At 32.5% G+C, this 21,755-nt stretch overlaps 1 protein-coding gene across 13 annotated transcripts in view; it reads left to right on the plus strand.

The window, feature by feature from the left end:
- Nucleotides 1-21,755, plus strand: part of LRFN5 (leucine rich repeat and fibronectin type III domain containing 5) — a 268,041-nt gene that overhangs the window by 184,953 nt on the left and 61,333 nt on the right. For 10 of the 13 annotated variants that reach the window (XR_008549856.1, XM_054690104.1, XM_054690092.1 and 7 more), the window contains one exon: nt 13,001-13,133. The exons of the other annotated variants lie outside the window; for them this stretch is intronic. The gene's annotated coding sequence lies outside the window, so the exon portion shown is untranslated. The remainder of the gene's footprint in view (nt 1-13,000; nt 13,134-21,755) is intronic. 13 annotated transcript variants of the gene reach the window in all.

Below are 21,755 nucleotides of genomic sequence, written 5' to 3' on the forward strand. Positions count from 1 at the left end.
AAAACATTATTTTTACAAGGAGGATTTTGCATGAAGGACTCTAATCTTTAGGAAAGGGATTACCCTGAATATTTCTTACTTAGATAAAAAATTTTCATTTCAGTGTGATAAAATTGTTGTTTTTTTTTTTCATTTTTGATATGTGTATATTTTTTGCTTTTTTTTTTCATTGCTTAAGCTGTTATTCTCTCTATTGAAGAAAAAATATTTTCCTGTTTACTCTTTTTATATTTTAATTCTTCTTTTACTTTTTGGGGGGCATAATGTAGAATTTAAATAGGATTTGCAGTAATTTTCAATTCTGTTTTATTTTTCCATACTCATAACCAGTTGTCCTGTTATTTATTTGATAATCCATACTTTCCACATTGAATTGAGACTCTGCCCTTCACAAAGATTTCATGTGCTATAGCTGCATTTCTTTATTTTCTATTTTTACTTTTTTGTTCTATTCACCATCTCTGCACAAAAACTATCTATAATTTAATTATTCTATTTGAAAGTCTTGATGGACTGTAAAACAAATGTCTATTCATCCTCAGCATTCCCTTGGCTAATGTTAGCTTTTCATTTTTCATCCTTCTGTTTTAATTTAGGTAATAGACAAGTTTGATGAAAGATTATGTTGCAAATTTTATTGAAGTCACATGTATTTTTTTTTTAAGTTTGGTAACCACTTACTAGTTTTAGTAGTTTAGTTGTTTTGCAATTGTATAATTTCACTTATAATAGCCACAAAAATAACATTATTAAAATTCCTCTTATGTTTCCATTATTTGGTTGTATAAGTCAGGAGAGCTGCTATAATGGTGAATACAAATAGTGATCTTGACTATTTTACATTTTTCTTTAAAGGAACTGTTTTTCATGTTTTGCCATAGTGTATGATGTTTACATTAAATTTTTTTATAGTAAGTACCAATTTGGCATGTGCATATACACTTTTTGAAACTCCAAAAACACAGTTGTCCTTTTATCAGTTTCTTCATAATGCACATTCTGATGTTGCTGTTGCATAGTTGTAATAGTCCATTTTAATTTTTAATGGATTATGATAGAACTCATCAAACCCTAACCCAGGTTCTGACTCTATATAAGAAGGTCTTTTCTCTACCTTTTTCCTTGTAGTAGTGTTAATAATACCAGTAGGGGACTTCATGAATTTATATTTTTTGGTGGGAGGTGGAAAGTTATGTCTTGAGTCATTCAAGATTTGATAGTATTTATTTAAGTACGATTTTTTTCCTGCTATGGAATAGTATCCTGCATTTTGCTCTCCCAGAGCTTGATTTTGGCATATTTAAATAGAACATTTTTATGAATTTAAATACAACAATTTTAGAAAACTGATTTATAATAACATTATTCTGATTCCTAGTCTGTGTATAGAAATAAATAGAAAATACATGTCATGACTTATCTTGTTGCAAACATTTTCCTACTGAACTATTAATTCTTTCAGGGGTTTTTAGCATACCAAATTTTAAATGCATATTAAATCATATGTGTCAAATGCTTTAGTGGTTTTTAATATCTTTCGCTTAGAAATTTCTTCTTAACTATGAGGTCAATTAGATAGTCAACTGTATTTCCTTACAGATATTTATTGTTTTAAAAATTATCTATTTGGCCATTTGGGGATTGATTTTGCTGAATCTCATGAAATATGATAATCTAAGCTGTATTATTTTCTCAGTATTAAACAGAATTTCTACTGCAATTTGCTAATGAATATAACATTTCTCCATTAAATGATGATTTGAAATATTTTATATTTAGGTTTAAGTCATTGGAATTTATTTTTATATGTCACATTATTGGCTTGATAATATTTCTTAATAACTTACTGGGAAAGTGTTCGGTCATTACTCTTATTTTAGAATTTTTTTATCTAAATGGACTTTGTTTTTCTCTATCTAGAGAAAAATCTAAATTATATTTAGAATTTTTTAAATTTTCCTTCTAAGGAAAGTTTTGTATATTACAAAGTTAAATGGAAATATATGAATCATGTAACCTTTTGTTCTCTCTCTCTCTCTCTCTGAGAGAAAATGAATATCCCAGATCATTTCATCATTTTATTTTTTAAATATTCCTTAAAAGACATTTTGCACTTTTCTTGATATGCTATATATATGTTACTTGTCAGTTTTAACATGTACTATATTTGCATTTTCTTCTTTTAGAACTTCTTGCTTTTCCTGATCTTCTTTTCAAAGTGTTACATTCTATAATTTTTCACATCTTTAAGTCACTTTTGATTACATTTTTTTCTTCACAGATGATTTCCTCTTGGACCTGTCTATATCCTGCTTCATCACGGGCTTGTTCCTCTCTAGTCCTGCTGAAACTTACCCTGGGACCTCCCTTAATTACTCATCTTTGGATAATGGATGCATTTGTTTCTTGGTCCATAGCTTTTTCTTTTCCTTGGTTTATTCATTTTCTTGCAGCAATTTTCAAATACTCCCTGAGAAAGTTATTAGGGAGGCAATTTTGGAGAGTTCTACCATGGTGTCTGAAAATATTTTCACTTATTTTTAGGTTAGTTTTAAGGCATTGTTCTACTTCTAGCAAGCTATAGTGTTGCTGATTGGAGTACTGTACCCATGTGGCATGTCTTTTTTATTTTTCCCTCTCTGGAAGCCTTAAGGATTACTCAATTTATTCATTCATCCAATGACTAGCTAGTGAGTACTGACTGTGGTCCATTTTGTGTACTTGAGACAGGAGAGAGAGAGCAAAAGTAGACAAAGTTCTTGCTTTCACACAATTTAGCATAGAGTGGGAAAAAGCTAGCAATTTCCTAATGATTAGGTCTAGGAATATATCTTTATACTTGTATTGTAAGGCATTCAGCAGGCTCTATCAATCAAAAATGGTTTGACCTTTAACAATAGGAATTCTCTTATGAATTTTTATGATTTAATTCATGGTTTATTTTTCCTTTCTTAAACATGACTTGCTAAAGGTTAAAATTTTATATTAATATTTTATGACTCTTATGCCTTTTATTATATTATCTGTTTCTTTATGTTATGTTATAATTTGGGTCGGTTTATTGACTTCATCACGTAATCCTATCAATTTCCTTTTGTTCAAACAGAGTTTACATCCTCAATCTTGTCTCCCTGTGACCATTTATTATAGCATCATATTAATTTTTATCAATGTAATATCTATTTTTAACTACTCTGAGGCTACTAATTGAAGTTTTATTATGATGTGTGGCCTTTGTTTCTTTTCTCTGGTGTTTATTTTAGCTTATTCTCTGATTTTCCTTAGATTGCCTGATTAATTGCATGGTCAAATTTTAAAATGAAGCATAAATCCAGTTGGGAGCACTGTACATAATCTATGCTTACTGACTACTGAATTGAACTTCAGTGTTAGCAGACAGTTTGCTGACTTCCACACTGAGACAAGGGATCCCTAAGTGCCAGAAGATGAAGATCTTTTTTTCTAAAGAGTATAAAGAACCAAAAAAAAAATTAATAGTCAAGGGAGTTCATTATCTTTATAAGGAAGCCCTTTCAATTTTTTGCCTGGAGAACAAGTATATCACTGCCAGGCATTATATGTACAGGAGTATGTGGTGGTGGTGTTGGGAGAAAGGGGAAAGACATAGGGAGCACATTAGTAGATTAAATAAAAAACAGAAAAATTAGCCTTTTTTTTATTTTCTGTTTCACTTCTTCTTCCATGTTAGCTAGCATTTCCAGATTACATATTTTTTTCCCAGTGTTCTGAATGACTACTTGTTTCCATTTTAATAATTTTAATCCATCTCTTCTACAACTTCTGCCACCATAATTCATAGATATTATATCTACTGCATCCACCTTTTTCCTGATATTTGTTAAAATATATTTTCTGCTGATGGCCTGATTCAGACCTTTTTTTTTTTTTTTAGCACTGTGGTTTCTAAATGAATTTACCACCAGTTTTATGGTAGTGCAGGTGAGAAGTTCAATGCATATAGCTAGTGCTATCAGTCCTTTGGAATTAGAAGTTGGGAGAGGAGTTCTTGCTATTTTTTCTGCCATTATCACCTTACAATTTTTAAGTGATGGGTGGTGTTTGTGACCTACACTTCCTTTTTTAATAGAACATATAGTTTATATGAATGTGAACGTCAGGCTATGAATTAGAGTCAATGGAAATGAAAAGAAGGAAATAAAATTAAAAGAAGGAAGTAAATATTATTTATTAGATACTGGACACAAAATATTTAGTCTAATACTAATAGCAACCCTGTGATATAACTTACTGTGGTCACCACCTATAATTTGTAAGAGACATTTCCAAAATTGAACACCTTTGTGGTGATAACATGGCTTATTTAAAATTTGAAGTCATAGTCACATCCTATAATTGTTAGTCTACATTTATCCATATCTTCTCTACCCAGATGCATCTAAATCCAGAGGATCCTAACAGTCAAAATGTTTGTGTAATCAGCATTGTTTCTTAAAATACTGATCAAATTCAGGAATGAAAAAAAAAATTCTCAGCAAGTGTTCTTAACTGAAAATTAATTTATATCTTGGTATTTTAATACCTTGATGCTGGACTTCCTCAGGTATAAATAAGTATACTAGGGGTGGTGGGAGTGAGAAGTTTGCAAACATATATAGGTTATTTAATCTTATACTGTCTTTTTAAAGAAATGGTACATTTTTATCATAATTTCTCAAGTTAAATATTTACTAATAATATATTTTAAAAAGTAAATAATTAAGCAAAAACCATTAGCAATTTCTGTATGATCCATACATCATTAGATAGTAGCGAGATAGGCAAAACAAAAGACTTCATTATTCTCATGTGGCATGAATTTAATTGTACTCTCTATATATAATGTCAATAATTCATTAGCAAATGCATTAATATAGTCACATATCAAAATTCAAGTAAACATGGAAAATATACAATAAGGATTGGAATTTATAATTTTTGGTGTATAGTTCTTTGATCTCCTTTGTTAAGTTTATTTTCAGCAATTAAAATGGTATTTTCTTCAATTCTCTTTCCACTAGTTTGTTGTCTGTATGTACAAATGCAATACATTTTTATATATTGACTATGTAGTCAGTTGCTGTGCTATATTAATTCATTCTAATACTGTAGAATCCAGGATTTTCTGCATATATTATCATGTCATCTGCATATAGTAATAGTTTTACTGTGTCTTTTCTAATTTGGATAAATATTTTATTTCTTTACCTAAACATTTTTAGTAGGAATACCAGTACTGTGTTGAATAGTAGTGGTAAGAGTAGATGTCCTTGTCTTGTTCTTGATCTTAGAGGGAAAGAGTTCAGTTTTCAACATTGAGTATTGATGTTAGCTTTGGATTTGTCATACCCACCCTTTATTATTTTGACGTATGTTTCATCTATGCACATTTTATTGAGATTTTTAATCATAAATATATGTTGAATCTTGTCAAATATGCTTTCTGCATCTACTGTTACAATATATGACTTTTTGTCTTTCCTTTTTTTGAGTAGTATATCGCCTTAATTTTTTGCATATGTTCAGCCATCCTTGCATCCCTGGAATAAATCCAACTTTATCATTGTAAGATCCTTTTAAAGTAATGTTGAATTCAGTTTGTTATTATTTAGTTGGGGACTTTTGCATGTTGTTCATCAGAGATACTGGTCTATAGTTTCTTTTTTGTGATTTCCTAGTCTGTTTTTTTGGTATTACAAAACAATATCATTTATAGTTGCATCAAAAATGTAAAACAACTAGAATAAATGTGATAAGGATGTGAAATACACTGAAATTCTAAGAAATAGAAGGAAATAGAAGAAGAGATAAAGAAATGGAAAGAATAAACATCATTAAAATAGCTATGTTATCTAAAAGAACATATAGAATCAATACATTGCCTATCAAAATTCTAATGAAATTCTGCACAGAAATGGAAGAAAAAATTAAAATTCATTTGGAACCACAGAGCTCATTGAAAACTAAAGCAATCCTGCCCTCCACTCCCCCCCCAAAAAAAGAACAAAAAAAAAATGAAGCTATCAATCTCCTTCTCTTCAAACTATACTTCAAAGCTATGGCAATTAAAATAGAATGATACTGGAAGTAAAACATACATACAAATCAATGAAAATGAATTGAGAGTCCAAAAATGAACTAACATACATGTGGACACTGCTTTATGACAAAGAAGTAAGGTACTGATATTGGAGAAAAGATTATTTCCTCAATAAATTATCCTGGGAAAAATGGACAGTCAGACAAAAGAATGAAACTGGACCACTATCTTGCACTGTAAACCAAAATTAATTAAGAATGAATTAAATACAAATGTAAGACTGGAGACCATAAAATGTATGGAAGAAAACATAGGCAATTAATTCTTTTACATTGGCCAAAGTGATGTCTTTGTGGACTCATCTCCAATGACAGTAGAAACAAAAGCAAACAAAAAAAAAATAGCAATGGGACTGCATCAAACTAAAAATGTGTCTACACAATGAAAAAATGCATCATGAAAACAGAAAAGCAGCACATTGAATGGGAGAAGATACTTGCAGTCATGGATCTGATAATCTACTGATATCCATAAGCTACTATATAGAGATTTCTTACAACTGAACATCAGAAAAATAAATAACCCAATTAAAAATTGTCCTAAATAGATACTTCTACAAAGAAGACATATATGTGACCAATAAGCCCACCAAGATGTTGATCATCTCTGCTATATGTCATATTATAACATTGTGCACCTGAAACCAATGTAATGTTGTGAACTAATCATACCCAAATGAAAGTAATTTTAAAAATAAATAAATCTCTCAAACTCAATAATTTCTGATCAGTCATTCATTAATAGTTACTTCAGAAAATCAGTAATGGAACATGTGGAGGTTGTTTTATGAATGGATTACTAAATATTATTCCAAAACTGCTCTAAAAACAAACAAATAAAACATCAAATCAAAATAACAGGAGAAAAGGAATTGATGTATTCTGTCTGTCCTAGTTTATAAAAGATTTCTCTGAGGAAAAGATTAATCTATTCAAAGAATACTGTAGAAAATTTAATGACAATTCCAAAGTGTTATCAATGGAAAGATAGTTTATTTAATAAAAGGTTAGTTCTAGAAGAGCAAGATCATGAAGGAAAAAAGGTAAGGTCCAGTATTGCTTGACTGATGACTCAAATATAAAAACTTGTTCTACAGGGACTAGTTATTCAAGTATTATTTTTAAACTTCAATAAACTACAGCAAGGGCAATGCTATACTTTTGTATTGATGTGTTTAATACACAAAGACAGCAATGTTTTATTTTCCCTTTGACTGCAAACCTAACTTCCAAAATATTTAATCCGCTTATAAGTTGTTTATTTGAGTATATAAAGTGGGGAAGATGTCTGAGAAGAGTGAACAATTGTTTGACACTGATATAGGAACAGAAAATAGAAAAGAGAGGGGATTGGATATTATTACAGACAATTGTAATACTACTAAATTGTTTATGACATTATTTCCTGTTTTGTTTTTTTGGGTATAGAAAATATATTTGTTTATATGAATATTTAAATTCTACTTAGTAATACAAGTGTACATTATTATTGGCATCATTACAAAGTAAAATTTTAACAAGCAAAAATAAATACTAGAAAGAAATGAGTGATTTCAATATAGTATGCACTTATTTTCCATATAGTATGCACTTATTTTTATGTAAAAATCAGTAATTAAAATAAGAAATTCTAGTACAAATATGAATATCTGAGCAAATTATACCTTTCAATAATTTTCATTTTTTAAGGAGATACCATTTTTAAGTTTGATATGTATTGTTTTTCCGAGTACATATACAAATAGATGATAAAAACTAACTGAATAGAGGATATGTATGTGTACATTTTAAATTATGTTATCTTTCAATATAATTTTTATGGTGAGATAAAGAGTAGCTGGCAAATAGCAAATTCTCAAAACATACTTGTTAAAGGAATGAATAACTTAGTCTCTTGATTTCTTTTCTAATTTTTAATTGCCTTATAATGTTCTGAACAGAAATTAACATTAGCTCTAATGCTAATAAACATTAAGAGTGGAGATATACATTTCCTTTTTTGAAATATCAGTTCATTAATTCTAGAAATCATCATTATATTAGCTATTACTTGTATTAAAAATATCTTCAGGCTGTTAGTGGTGGTAATGGTTTTACTGTGGATGGAAGGAGGATGGAAGATCAATGTGAATCAAGAAGCAGATGGAGGATAACGTTACTAAGATTAGCTACAGAAGAAAAGCAATAAATAGCATCTGTATTTTCCATTTAAATAAAAATTGAATTACAGCACAATTCACTGCCTGTGTTGTCCCTGAAGCAAGACTTTGCATGTCAGCAAACATCTGAGCCTTTTCTGTAGGAAGAAATGTTAGCCAGATTGATAATTATGGAAGTGAAAACCATATCAGGAATATTAGATACAATTTTTATTTGCATGCATTATAAACATATAGTAAAATATAGAAGGGCAGCTGCATCATTTGCACAGGTCTAAATCATTGAAAGTTCTCACAAGACTCCTCAGATTTATTCAAATATAGAATACAATACACTGGGGACAAAGGATTAGACACATGATAAGGGCTGAATGGCTTCCTGGTACAGCTCCTCACAGTCCCTTTTTTGTTACATGACATGACTTTTTCTTAAATTGTGAATCACCAACATGAGTTGGAGGGATCTTTCTTGGTTTCAGGGAGCTCAGATGAAAGTTTTCAATAAATCACTGACCTTGAAGACAGAAGAAACTGTGTAATCCGTTAAACCAGTTTGTAAACCATTCATATGGTTGAACAACATAGACAAGCTAATTATCTGTGCCAAGCTGACTGAATCAAAATTTACAAGACACATTATAAAGCTTTAACTAGTTCATCTTGGCCTTACTTTGACCAAAGTCATTACTAATATTGACAAAGGCCAATACTAAACTCCCAGGAGTCCCAAGGATAAGCATAGTGAAACCCAGCCAAGTCTCAAGATAATTTCACATACAACATAACATGGTTTCTTAGACATGTACCTACGTCCACATAAGTAACACGAAAACCTCTGCCCTTGACTGTCTTCATTGTGTTTTGTATTCAATGAATACAGATATAATAGAGCCATCTGTCTAGTCAAAGAATGTATTGCTTCATTAGAGAAAAACAATAAATATATGAAATGGAAAAATATACAAGGCAGTCAATTGCTTTCATTGTTCTATTACTAAAGTAGGCAATAGTTGGTCCTTCATTTTAAATTATTATTGACTTAATATTTATACTAACTTGATTTTAAAACAAAATTATCAAAAGTGGGATCTGTGAAAGACTTTATTACATGAATATAGATAATTATATAGAAAATTCTTAACTAGGAATTTTTGTGTTTTTTTTTCTGGAAATGCTGACACATTAAAATTTTATTTTTTGATTCTCAACTGGGAATTGTGAAAATATTAGTTTGTATAAACTAATCAGAACTGATATAATTTCTTAATATCCTCTGAGGTAGAAAATTACTCTATACTCAAACAATGATAAGCAAAAAGTATTCTCAATTAAATACATACAGGTGCAAGGAAACTTGCAGTTCTGTTTCTAGAATGTCAGACACATAACAACAGCAGACATAAATACATATACAAAATGAATAGCAAGAATCAAAAGTGATCTCTTTCCAGAAGCTATAAAATATCTCTTAATAGTTTGTGCTCTCAGAAATGCAAATAAACTAAAAGGACATGAAACTGCACCCTGAATGCGCTTTCCCTCCTCAGAAAATAGATCTGATTATCCAAAATAGATAAACAGTATTTATATCCAACAACAATTCCCTGACAATGATATTACCAGTGGGGAATATCGTTTCATCCATGCACAAACTAGACTCAAACTATGAAAATGGCTCTTTCACGTATGCATTCAGTCCAGTGTTACTGATATTGGACACATTAGCCCTGGAATCTGATTGTGGTGTAGGAATTAGCCCAGTCCAAAGGTTAGCCAAGATATGAATGGAGCAAAGATTTAGATAAGAAAAAGAAATAAAGTTTAAAACTAAAAAATAAAAGGAATGGGACATGAAAAATGGAATCAGTAAAGGGAAGTTTTATTGTCATTAGAATTCACTTCAAGAGTCAGGATATATGTGCCTGGGCTTAAAGAAGCAATGAAGCAAACATCTCAAGCAACACAGTTAATTGGTCCCAGAGGGTGAGTCTTCTTGGACCCCTTGGAGAGACCTCCAGAGCTATGAGGGTATAATTTTTTTTTAGTGAGCATTTGTCAAAGATTTATTTAACTCCTTCATTAGTGAACCAGCAGGATGCAAAACTGGTTTCTACTCATTCATTGTTTCTCAATAAACCATGCATTTTCATACCTTATATAGCAGCCTTGATATTTTCTTCTCTGGGAATTGTCTTCCCTTTATTCTGTTTATTACACTCTCCCTTTTTAAAGGCACAAGACTCTCTCTCACCTACTCTTAATCAAAGTCACTGTGACTTTACTCATCAAGTGCCTTTACCACATTTTGTAATTGTCATTTACACCTTAGGTATGGCAGTTATCACTCTCTAAGGAACTCCCTTCTCTGTGTTCTGTAGTTTGTTTTTTGGTCCAAAATTGTGATATATATATATATATATATTTTTTTTTTAATAGGGCATGTTTTTATTTATTTATTTGTTTGTTTGATGGTTTGTTTATACATGCACTGGGTACAGTCAGAAGCACGGGAGGGTGAGAGAATTCACCAGAGCCAGAGCGGGGAGCAGGGCAGGCAGAAGGACCGAAGTACACTGCTGAGGGGAGCAGTGGGCGGCAGGAGAGGTCTGCGCGCCATGTGGGCCCCTCCTCCGGTGGCCGGGGAGCAGCCAGGGATCGAACCAGCGCTGCAGAGGCGGCGGGCAGCTTCGCAACCCAGCGCTCAACCGCTGCACCACCGGGGAGGCCCAAAATTGTGATATATTTTTTCTTGAACAAATTGGCTTAATATTAATATTAGGAGTTGTCAGGATTATTTGTTTGATAAAATTGTTGTGATGAAGCAGGTATTTAATGAGTGCTTCTTTGCAGTGTTCCACCTAGTGTACATTAATATACTTCCAAAAGAGAATGTGGATGTTGTAGTGATAGAAGGTTTCATGAGGAATTGACCTCAATCTAGAAAAGGGTGAGGATTTAAAGAATCAGGAACTACCTTCCAAGAGCAGAACAAACAAATATGCAGATACCTGGAAACTAAGGAAACCTAGTGGAAAGTGCTAAATGAATAAAGGATGTGTTGAAAGTGATGAGAATTATGATTGCAAAGTTGTTTCTCATGACTGAATGCTGGTCATATAGGCACCTATACTTTGAAGCTGACTCTGTGTAGTAAATTATGCTAGTCTTATATTCTGCCCAAATATGTTTTATAGCAGAAAATGGTGATTTTGAACAATCTTATCTTTTTGATTGTGGATATGTTTTAGAAAGTCAATATTTGAGTATGTTTTCTGATTCTTTTTATGACCTCAGTACTTTGATTCATAAATGGCTACTCCTCATATATAAGGTCTTTTTACTGACAATCAATAAGCATTAATTGAATAACTGCAATAGATTTGAATGAAATGACATGAAGGATCAAGAGAGTGGAGAACATAGCCCTTGCTCTAAAATAGCTTATAATGCAGTTGTGGAGCCCTGTATGAAAGTATTTATAGAGCCTACTTAAATAATAAATACTGTTGTGCAAACTGAAAGCACTATGGAAAGTCAGCAGTAGGAAAAATAATTCAAAGAGGATCTAAATAGACCACAGAAGACAATTCTACCATGAACCAATACTGAGCTGTTTCATGGTTGCCTGCATCACAAAATGGAACCATTCAGCAATCTCAGGAACCTAATTATTCTTGTTTCCCGAATGATGAAATTGACACTCAAAATCATTAGCTCTATCATTACTGTTCAAAGAGCATGAGTCATTAAAAATGAAATTAGGTTTTCTGACTATATTCCAAGCTCCCCTATTTTGCCTATGTTTTAAGTCTCTTTGTAACTTAAAAACCACAAGAAGCTGATCGTTTTTGACATAGAATATACAGTAGGAATGTCATTTTAAAGAGAGGGAAAATAGCAAAGAGGGCATTGAGACAACCTGAAGGTGATACCTGTTTAATAAAAATGAGCACTATAGTATTTCAGTTTTGGGGATATTTTTTATGTAGCCTGGAATTTATTCTGCCAAATAAACTAGCACAAAGGGCAAAGTCTTTCCTTCCATACCCACCTTATTAGAAGCAGAAACACCTTCTGTCTTAAATGTCAGCACACATTAACCCTGATGGTAGGGCAAACAATTCTTTTTTTCCTTAATTTTGAAACATCCTTGTTGGTTTTTCCCGAATGTAGGATTTCTTCCTTAAGATATGGTCACCAGGGCCTCCCCGGTGGCGCAGTGGTTGAGTGCTGGGTTGCGAAGCTGCCCGCAGCCTCTGCAGCACCGGTTCGATCCCCGGCTGCTCCCCAGCCACCGGAGGCGGGTCCCACATGCTGCGCAGACCTCTCCTGCCGCCCACTGCTCCCCTCAGCAGTGTACTTCTGTCCTTCTGCCTGCTCTGCTCCCCGCTCTGGCTCTGGTGAATTCTCTCACCCTCCCGCGCTTCTGACTGTACCCAGTGCTTGTATAAATAAATGAATAAATAAATGTTAAAAAAAAAAAGATATGGTCACCATAGTTTTCCCACCACCAAAGTGCCCACCACCCTCCATCACCCTCCACTTTATTCTCCTCCACTTTTTTATTCTCCGCACCGCCCCTCATGAATGTTTCAGGTTTATGGTTTAGTTTCAAGGGTGAGTCTTACAGTCAGTCAAATAATTCCTATAATGAAGATATAACCAGATAGTATGTTGTTGCAAGACCCAAGTCTAATCTCTGTAATCTGTTGTGCTCTTTCCAGGGCTCCCACTTGAGGGTCTTTCCTCATCTGGTATTCATCTCACCCCTTCTGAATGGACAGGCCACAGGTCACTTGACTACAGGTTCCTCCTTGTGTCCCACAAAGCCTGCTGTCCTAGGTGAACTTGAGGGAAGTAAGTAAAACACTATTCTAAGACTTTTATTTACTTTTGTTCAACAACCCTAGTAGGACAGTTTTTTGTCAACCTGTTTGACCAATGAGAAAGTAACAGAGTTCTTAATCATTGCGCACAGTTCTTGACACTTACCAACCACCACATCGTAACTCTCAACTCTTGGTTACTTCATATGACTCCTCATTTCCAGCACATGGACAGATGACCTCTGGTCCTCTAGGTTCAGCAGGAATATGGAGGTTTCTTTAATTCCAGTTTATGCTATCTGCAGACAGGTAGTACCCAGCTTTATCCTAAATATTCTGGTATGGAGAGTTAATTTCCTTCTTAAAGATGCATAGATATTGCACTTAAAGAAAGGGACATCAATTCATCTTGTTCATTTGATGTTGCTCCTCTTCCTTGTGTGTTAGCCATGGCCTTATTATGTTAAGAGAAATTTTGTCTTTCTCCTGGGTCTTCATAACCTCAGTGAATGAGTTCACAAGTGTTCCTCCTGGTAGCAGAGTGCAGTTTCTCAGAGCGTGGAAGAGAGAGGATGTGTATGCTTTTGTTGAATAGGAGACCAATTTGAAAATAGTAAAGTGTTTTTCAAGTGATATTTGCAAATTGCTATGGAGAATTTGAAAAATTAAGCTAATGAATTGAAAGCTGTTAGTTGAGTTGTTGATGAAACCTGAAAACTATGAGATAGCTTTAAATTTCTCTGCTTTCTTGTCCCTTTAATTTTACATGAAATATTATGAAATATGCCTCCAAAACATATCTGTCAAACATTCATCTCCTTCTTCACTTCCCCTAATTCAAACATCTGTTATCTGTCACATAGATAATTGCAATAACCTCATTTTTTTCTAGTGATAATATTTTATGAGAATCACATGAGTTGATACACATAAAACCCTGATATATATAATATGCACCCAATAATGTTCTCTTAACTAGTCTTTCTCTTTGTAGTTATTTTCATAGGATTCAGAGCAATCATTTAAATATTTAATGCATTTTAATTTTTATTCATGTAATATGGGTAGGTAGTTCAAAATGCAAGTTGTAATATAAGAGGGATACAATAGTCCAAGCCACAGTTTGCTATATCAGAGGTGCTGTTTTACTTTTCTCCATTTTTATGCATGCTATTCTTAATATTGAAACTCCTTGTTTTTTTTAATTTATGTATTTTCTTAATTTCTAATCAGTTAACTATGGCTTGGTTCTTCCACATCATTCCTCTTCCTCAATTTCTGTCACTCTAGTTCCCCAGATTTATTTAAAGATTAAATTTGTTATTAAATCTGTAATAAAAACTAGTCGTCTTCTTATATAGGTTTTGTTCACTAAAACAACATTTACCTGTCTCTATAATCCTTTATTTTTCCTGAATGCAATTAGGTATGTACTGTTTTTCTTGTGCCTGGTTTTCTTTGAAATATATTTTTCCTAAAATATCTAACACAAGAACCACATGCATATGTTTGTCAATGTTATTCCTACGGTTTGAAAACCCCTCCCTCCCTCCCAGAAAGGGACTGAGAGTGAGAGCTCTGTTGCTTTCCATAGACTCAATCCTGTGGCCCTCATTGAATAGGTTGTTCCCTAATTTTTGCTTCCATGTGCCTTCATACTAGAACTTTCTTTCATAATTCCCCTATGTTGGACTAACTTTTCCTAAATATAATGCCTTTTCCTCTTTTGTTTTAATTCTGTATTTTCCCTAGGAAACATCATCCATTAGCTTCCTATTAGAATTCTGAACGGCAGGCAACAATTTTGAAATGTGCATGTCTAAAAATGCATTAACTTTTTTCTCACTTAGTTTTTCTGGGTGAAAAATTGTATTCTTAAATAAAGCCCACTTCACATAGTATTTGAAGTTCTTTCTCCACCCTGCTATAGCTTCCACTTTTGATGTGATGATGCCCAACATCATTTTAATTGGAAAACCTTCGTTATGACTTGATTTTCCTCTTTACATTTGGATTCTTCACTTAAACGTGGCTTATTTTCTTTAGTTCTTGAATTTTGTATATCATTTATTTGATTATTTCCTCTTTTCTGTTTTCTATATTCTTTATTCATGAAATCAGGTTGAGATGGATGTTGGATTACTGTGTCTTAATCTTTTGTTTTCTTATATTTTCTTCCCTATTTGCCATTTATTGTCATTTCATTCTACTTTCTGGACATGATGCAAACTCTGTCTTCAGTGCTGCTTTAAGATTTCTTCTAACTTCATCTCTTCTAATTTTAATTCATATTAACATTTCTGATTCTAGTTTATTTTCTCTAGTTTCTAGTTTTTCTAGATTCTAGTTTCTTTTCTTTTTCTTTCTAGTTTCTACAGATAAATATTTATTAGGAATGAAAATATTGTTATTGTTTCACTGTGTTGACTACAGGAGAGGACTAAGAAATCTGGCTATTTTATATATAATCTGTTAACCAGTTTCTTTGTTTTGGTTCTTTAATTTCATATTGTTTCCTTTCACATGCAATTTGCCATCAATTCTTAAATAGTTCTTGAGTTCCATGGGGACATATTAACTATTTTCTTCTTATCTTTAAAGCTGGTTGTAGCTACTTCTGTTGTTTTCACCTATTACAGTATGTTGAAATATCATGCTTTCTGTGGTTGCCCCACCATTATCTTTGTTTGTGTATCAATTCCTTACTATCTCTTTTCCATCATTTTGGAATAGTTTTGTGATGTTATGGTATGGAGAGAGGAAGTGACTTTCCATAGTCACCCTCACCAGCTCATAGCTTACACTCCTTCAAAAGTTCTGGTTGCATTGTAAACATACAGTTATTTCAAGGTCCTCTTCATACCATTTAAACTAATCTCATACCTTACTTCCTTATACATGGAGTTCAATCATAGTTGATTATCTTTAATTCCTCAAATACCATGCATGCCATTCTCATGTTGTGATGTTTTTTGCATTTTATTTCTTTAGTCTGAAATGTTCTTCTACCTTCTCTTAACCAGAAATAGTCTTTCTTTCTTCATAACAAATCTAAGTTTCTTTCCATCTGAGAAGTGTTTTTTTTTTCCCCCACTGTTCACTTGTCACGTTAAGTGACCCATCTGTCGAATTTACCATACATATGGTGTGAGTGTATGTGTATGTATGTATGTGTGTGTGTGTGTGTGTGTGTGTGTATCAATATAGACACTTTGTCATTTGGTCCTATATATGTATTCAATGACAAGAAAATAAAAAACATTATACTGTTAACCAGATATGTAGTTTCAGTAGATATGTTGTTATATAAATTACAAAGCAGTGTGGAATAATGTTTAAAGGTATGAGATTAGTAGCTAGATGTGTGGGATTGAATCCTGGCTCTGCCAGTGCCCAGTTATATGCCTTTGGGCATGTTATTTAACTCAGTACATCGGTTTCCTCATTTGTAAAATGGGTCGAATAATACTACATAATCAAATCCAGCTTTGTAAAGGTTCTTTTATATGTTCTCATAAGTTGTTCCAGAAATGTAAATTAACTTTACATAATTTACAAATATGAAATTAAAGCATATGTGACCAGAAAAAAAATCATCCCTAAAGGATAGAAATTAAATAAGATTAATATCTAAGTATTAGTGTTGAATTGCATATAGTCTGTTTCTTCTCACATTCATGAAGTTCGTAATTTTAGAGATTTCTTTTTTATGTTAACATACTAGCATTTTATATAACAGATAAAATAAGAGCAGAGCTTTTAAGACTTAAAGCTTATGATGGCAATTGCATTTCTCAGCTGCACAAAAAGAGATCTCATATTTATTCTAATTTTCATGAAGAGGTAAATTGTAGGAAATATTGGAATGTGAATATAAATTCACGAGAAAACAGAAGCATCTCTTCATAGTTTTGCTTTTATTTCTTGGAAACATGTATACTTAGAAAACATATATTTGCATGAGCTAGAGAAAATATCAAGCCAAATACACTGCAAAATGTATTGAAGGGAAATGAAAAAGGAAGTGAAATATGAACACCACAGCCATTAATCATTTTTCTGATGATCTATATACCCCATCTGATTTAAAATTTTCCTTCTGCTAAATTCCCAAAATTATGACAATGCTCCCATAAGCCAACTATTTATTTTACAAATAAAAGCTTTACTAAGTATATTTGAATACGGTCATAATAGATCCTTAAAAAATTAAAATTTAGAACACTTTGTTTTGTTAGTGCTTTATTTGCATGTAATAATTTTCTGAAGTATCAACAGATTTAATTGTCTATGTGTTTCTAAGTTTAGAAGTTGGGTCTAGTTCATATCTTCCTATCCTCTACTACCTTAGCAATTAAATAGAACATAGAAGACACGCTCTTATCATCCTTGACCATTACCTTATCTGTATGCATTTTTTGGTCAAAAGGTTCAACTAATGCCCTTCAAATTTCCATTTGTTTTAAAGTTATCTTTAATATTGAGTGATTCATGTCCCAGAAGGACTACATCTATTCACAATAAGAATAAATGAGAATTATTTTATCAGGAAATTTAGGTATGTGAAAGGGAAATGTTTAGGTCAGTTTCCTCTAGTCATATACTTTGTATCTGTAGAAAAAAGTATACATTTTAGATTTCAGATTTGGAGAAAAGCTTTCAAGCTTAATGTGGTTTCTTATATTTATTTTATGTAAATACATAACTCATTTTACTCTTCCTTTTCTTGTTATTTGAGATACGCATTAATCCAGTAAGATGTATTGGCTTACCCACCTATTTTGAGTCTCCTGTTTCTTGACCTCCTATCAACATTTGGCATTGTTGAGCATCCCTTCCTTCTGGAAGCAGTTTCTCCTGTTGGCTTCCATGTTGCCAGACACACTAGATTATCCTTTTATGTGTCTGGTTGCTCTTTTAACATCTTCCTTTATGATTACAAGGCTTTAAATACTGAAACTCCTCTAAGTAAAGGCCTTAGCTTTGTAACATCATTCTATATATTTCCCTTAGGCAGTCTGCACTACTTCTAAGATTTTAATTACTGTCCTTATGATAGTTATTTCAAGGATAGTTTCTTTGTTCCAGAATTCTCCACTGAGCATCAGACCCATTTTGCTATATGCTTACTTTATATTTCCACCTGGCTATTTCAAAGGCAATTCCAACTCATTGAATATTGAATTCATACAGTATATTTCCCTCTGCGAAATGGTGTCTTTAGTCCTTTTACACCATCAAACTACAAAATGAGGTTCTCTCTCTCAGTATCATCCCAGAGATATCTATCACTTTGTCCTTTCCTGCATTTTCAGAAACCAGGAGGTCGTGCTTCACACCTTTCTTCTTCACACCTGTATCCAATACATCACAAAATTGTGTTAATTTTATCAAAATCAATTTCTCCTCTTTAAGTTTTGGCTATTTTTAAATTGGAGAAATAGCATATCATCTCATATCTCATGTTCTTTCCAATAGTCTAATGCAATGTCTTCCCATCTAATTCCTTCAACTCATTTTCTGTATTACAGTTGGAACTGTCATTTTCAAAGGCAATTGTGATTATAGTAGTCTCTGATCAGTCTTCTTCAGTTAATTGCTATTTAATTTAGGTATGATCCAAATTCTTGATCAACACTATCTCACTACCCTTCTTGAAATTCCTCTTTCCCCACATGGGAAGGAAGCCATATTGTTTCTTTAACATTACTAACTATATTTAAAAGTCACTTCCTTATGAAGTTGTCTCTACCTCTATCCTTAGTCAGTTGTGCTATTACTCTTGTTCATACCATCGTGTGCTAGCACTTATCACATTTATAATTTTATCTTTGTGTGTTTTTACCATTGTTGGTGATACTTAACAACCATGTTTTTGTCAGCTATTTTAGCTCCTATTCCACAGAATAAATGAAAGGCCATTGAACTGTGTTGTCTTGTAGAAGTTAAAAATGTATATAAAGAATTTTTAGTGCCAATCATCTTAATAAAAGATAAATTTATAACATTGTCTAATTATATTAATCATCTTCTACCTAACTTTTATCTACATCTTTTTAGAATAACCTAGTAATTACTGCCTTACTAGAGAAAAATACATTTCATTAGTGATTTTGAACACATTATCATTTGTTTTACCAATTTCCTTTAAGTAATAGTATTGTGAGTTGCAGTGATGATAAGCAAAATTTTTACAAGAAGATCATTAATAGGAATAGTGAGAAGAGCTATTTATAGCGGCACAACATGACTCCCCAACTTGTTAATCTTGGATATGGGAGAAGCAGCACAACCATGTATTGTTCACTTATTCAGAGTATATCCATATCCTAGAAGAGACTGTCCCAGACTGTCCCTGGAAGAGACATTCTGCCACCACACTGTAGTGCCGTAAAGGAATTCCCAAAATATCATTCCATTTTTCAACCATGTCACCTATTTTAGGGTGATACTAGTAAATTCCAAGTGTGAGTCTGCGGCCACACACTTTTTCTTGTAAAGTTAAATGCTTTTTAAACAGAATTTTTGTATAAAAGAAAGATAAATCTATATCTAAAGTAAATTTCTATTCCTATGAGACAGCTGGCTGCCTTTTCAGTTTTAGAAATGTTCCAGTATTATCAACCTGTCACCACATAGCGAACTATCCCCTCTCTGAGAATCATGCATTATCAGTGGCTCAACTTTGATCTCATTTGATGATAATTTGATCATTCAGTAGTGTTTCTAGCCTGAAGATCCTGCGTAAGTAGATTTTTACTGTGCCAAGCTCATACATTACAACATAACAACCAATATAACAGCTTTTTTTTTTTTCCCCCACAAGGATAGATATATTTAGAGAAAGAGGCTGACTAACATCCACAGAAGAAGTTTTCATATCCACTTAATAAGACCCTCTGCTGATATTGTTTTGTGCTAACAGGTCACAGGAGGCACAAAGTTCCTTTATTCTCTGAACCTGTTCAGAGATGTCTGTCTTCAAACCACTTCCACAGAATTTCTTGTTTCTGATTTTTTAATTATATTCCTTTTAATCCTTAACTATCAGTCAAATGTTAAATACCTCCCATGAGTTAGAGAAAAGTCATATCTCTTTCCATCTCTCTTTCCAGGCAGGCAAAAGTACAACCAGGGTACTGTTCAAAGTCTTGCCCCTAGGGGATTGTCCCTTCATCACTGTGCTTCAAGGTCACCCCTAGTAGTTTTTTTTTTTTTTTAATGCTAGAGCTGTTGCTGTTCATATTCATAATTTTCAAATCAAGTGTAAAGAAGATCTGATGCACTTATTTGAATAATCTGTATGTAGTTGATTGGCTTTGGTCAGTGTACAATTTATCTTTCACTTTTCCAATTTCCTAATTTTGTCAAGTTGTTTTTTCATATGATGGCTATCTCTTAGTTTATCCCTTTCTTTGGTGTAAATCTTTTTGTTGGAAGAGAATTACTTGGATTATTTCCTTTGAACTCCTGACCCTCAGAGGATCCTTACCAAGATGAAGTTCTGCCAGTATTTACTTATTTTGGGAATCAGACAGCTGAGATAGATTCTTGTTCTATACCCAGTATCCCGGTATTGTTCAATAGGATGATTTGCATGTGTTTGTACATTTGTGCATTACTTTAGAATAGTATTGTCCTTCCCAGGGAAAGTAGAGAGAAACTCATAAAGAAAATCTACATTTGTACCATAGCACCACCTGTACTATTCTAGACTCACACTGTGAGCCGATGTGTCAGTGAGATTCTGATGGAGGAATGCTTCACTTTCTGGCTAAAAGTTATTTTGCTTTCAGAGTGTCTCAGTGTAGTTAGAATCAATTTGGACGCACTTTGCACAATAAGTAGCAAAAAAACCTAAATATCTCTTGCAAAATTTTCTGTTAGTTTCTATGTTGTTATCTGTTTTATTTATTATTATTGGTTTGTTTAATTAGTAAATTATTTGTTTGCATTTTGTTTGACTTTTCTTTGGGTATTTCAGAGCTGATTTCTTTAGGCTCAGATCACTATACTGAATGAAATCTGTTCTTGCTTTTTAGACTAACTAAAGTTAGGACATTTAATCCTGTTAACCTTGAGATATCCCAGTAGTCTGCCTAGATCTTCTGTGTGTTAGTTATATAACATGTCACATTTGCATTTTTATTATACCTTAACATTTAATAGGCATATTTTCTATATTTTCATCTAATTCTTTGATAATCCTGTTAAATGGTGTAAAGTTGATTGATATCTGCATGTGGGTCTGCAATGAGAAATTTTATTTTTAAATTAATTTATTTTTTCTTTTTATTTTATATATTTTTTACATCACTCTTCATTTTTATACAATGTATGCTTAATCATCTCTTATATAATTTTAAATAAAGTGTTGAATACAAGAAATCTAGAAAGTTGGAACATGGAAGCCTTTTCCCCCCTATCATATCCATTGTTATATCTTGAATCTTATGATCTCAAAAATAAAAATTAAGGTAAATTGAAGTATAGATTTAAGACGAAAATAACATGACTGTTTCAGTCTTCAAATGCCCTACAGAGAGTGAGAAGAGAATTAGGGTTGAAGTTCTTAAACATATAGACAACCATTTTTGCAAATGTGGAAAGTTAATGATGGTGAATAAATACCCATTACTGTACTTACTACTTC

This window comes from Talpa occidentalis, unplaced genomic scaffold, assembly GCF_014898055.3.
Source record: "Talpa occidentalis isolate TD23 unplaced genomic scaffold, MPIMG_talOcc4v2.1 talOcc4.11, whole genome shotgun sequence".
Taxonomy (NCBI): Eukaryota; Metazoa; Chordata; class Mammalia; order Eulipotyphla; family Talpidae; genus Talpa; species Talpa occidentalis.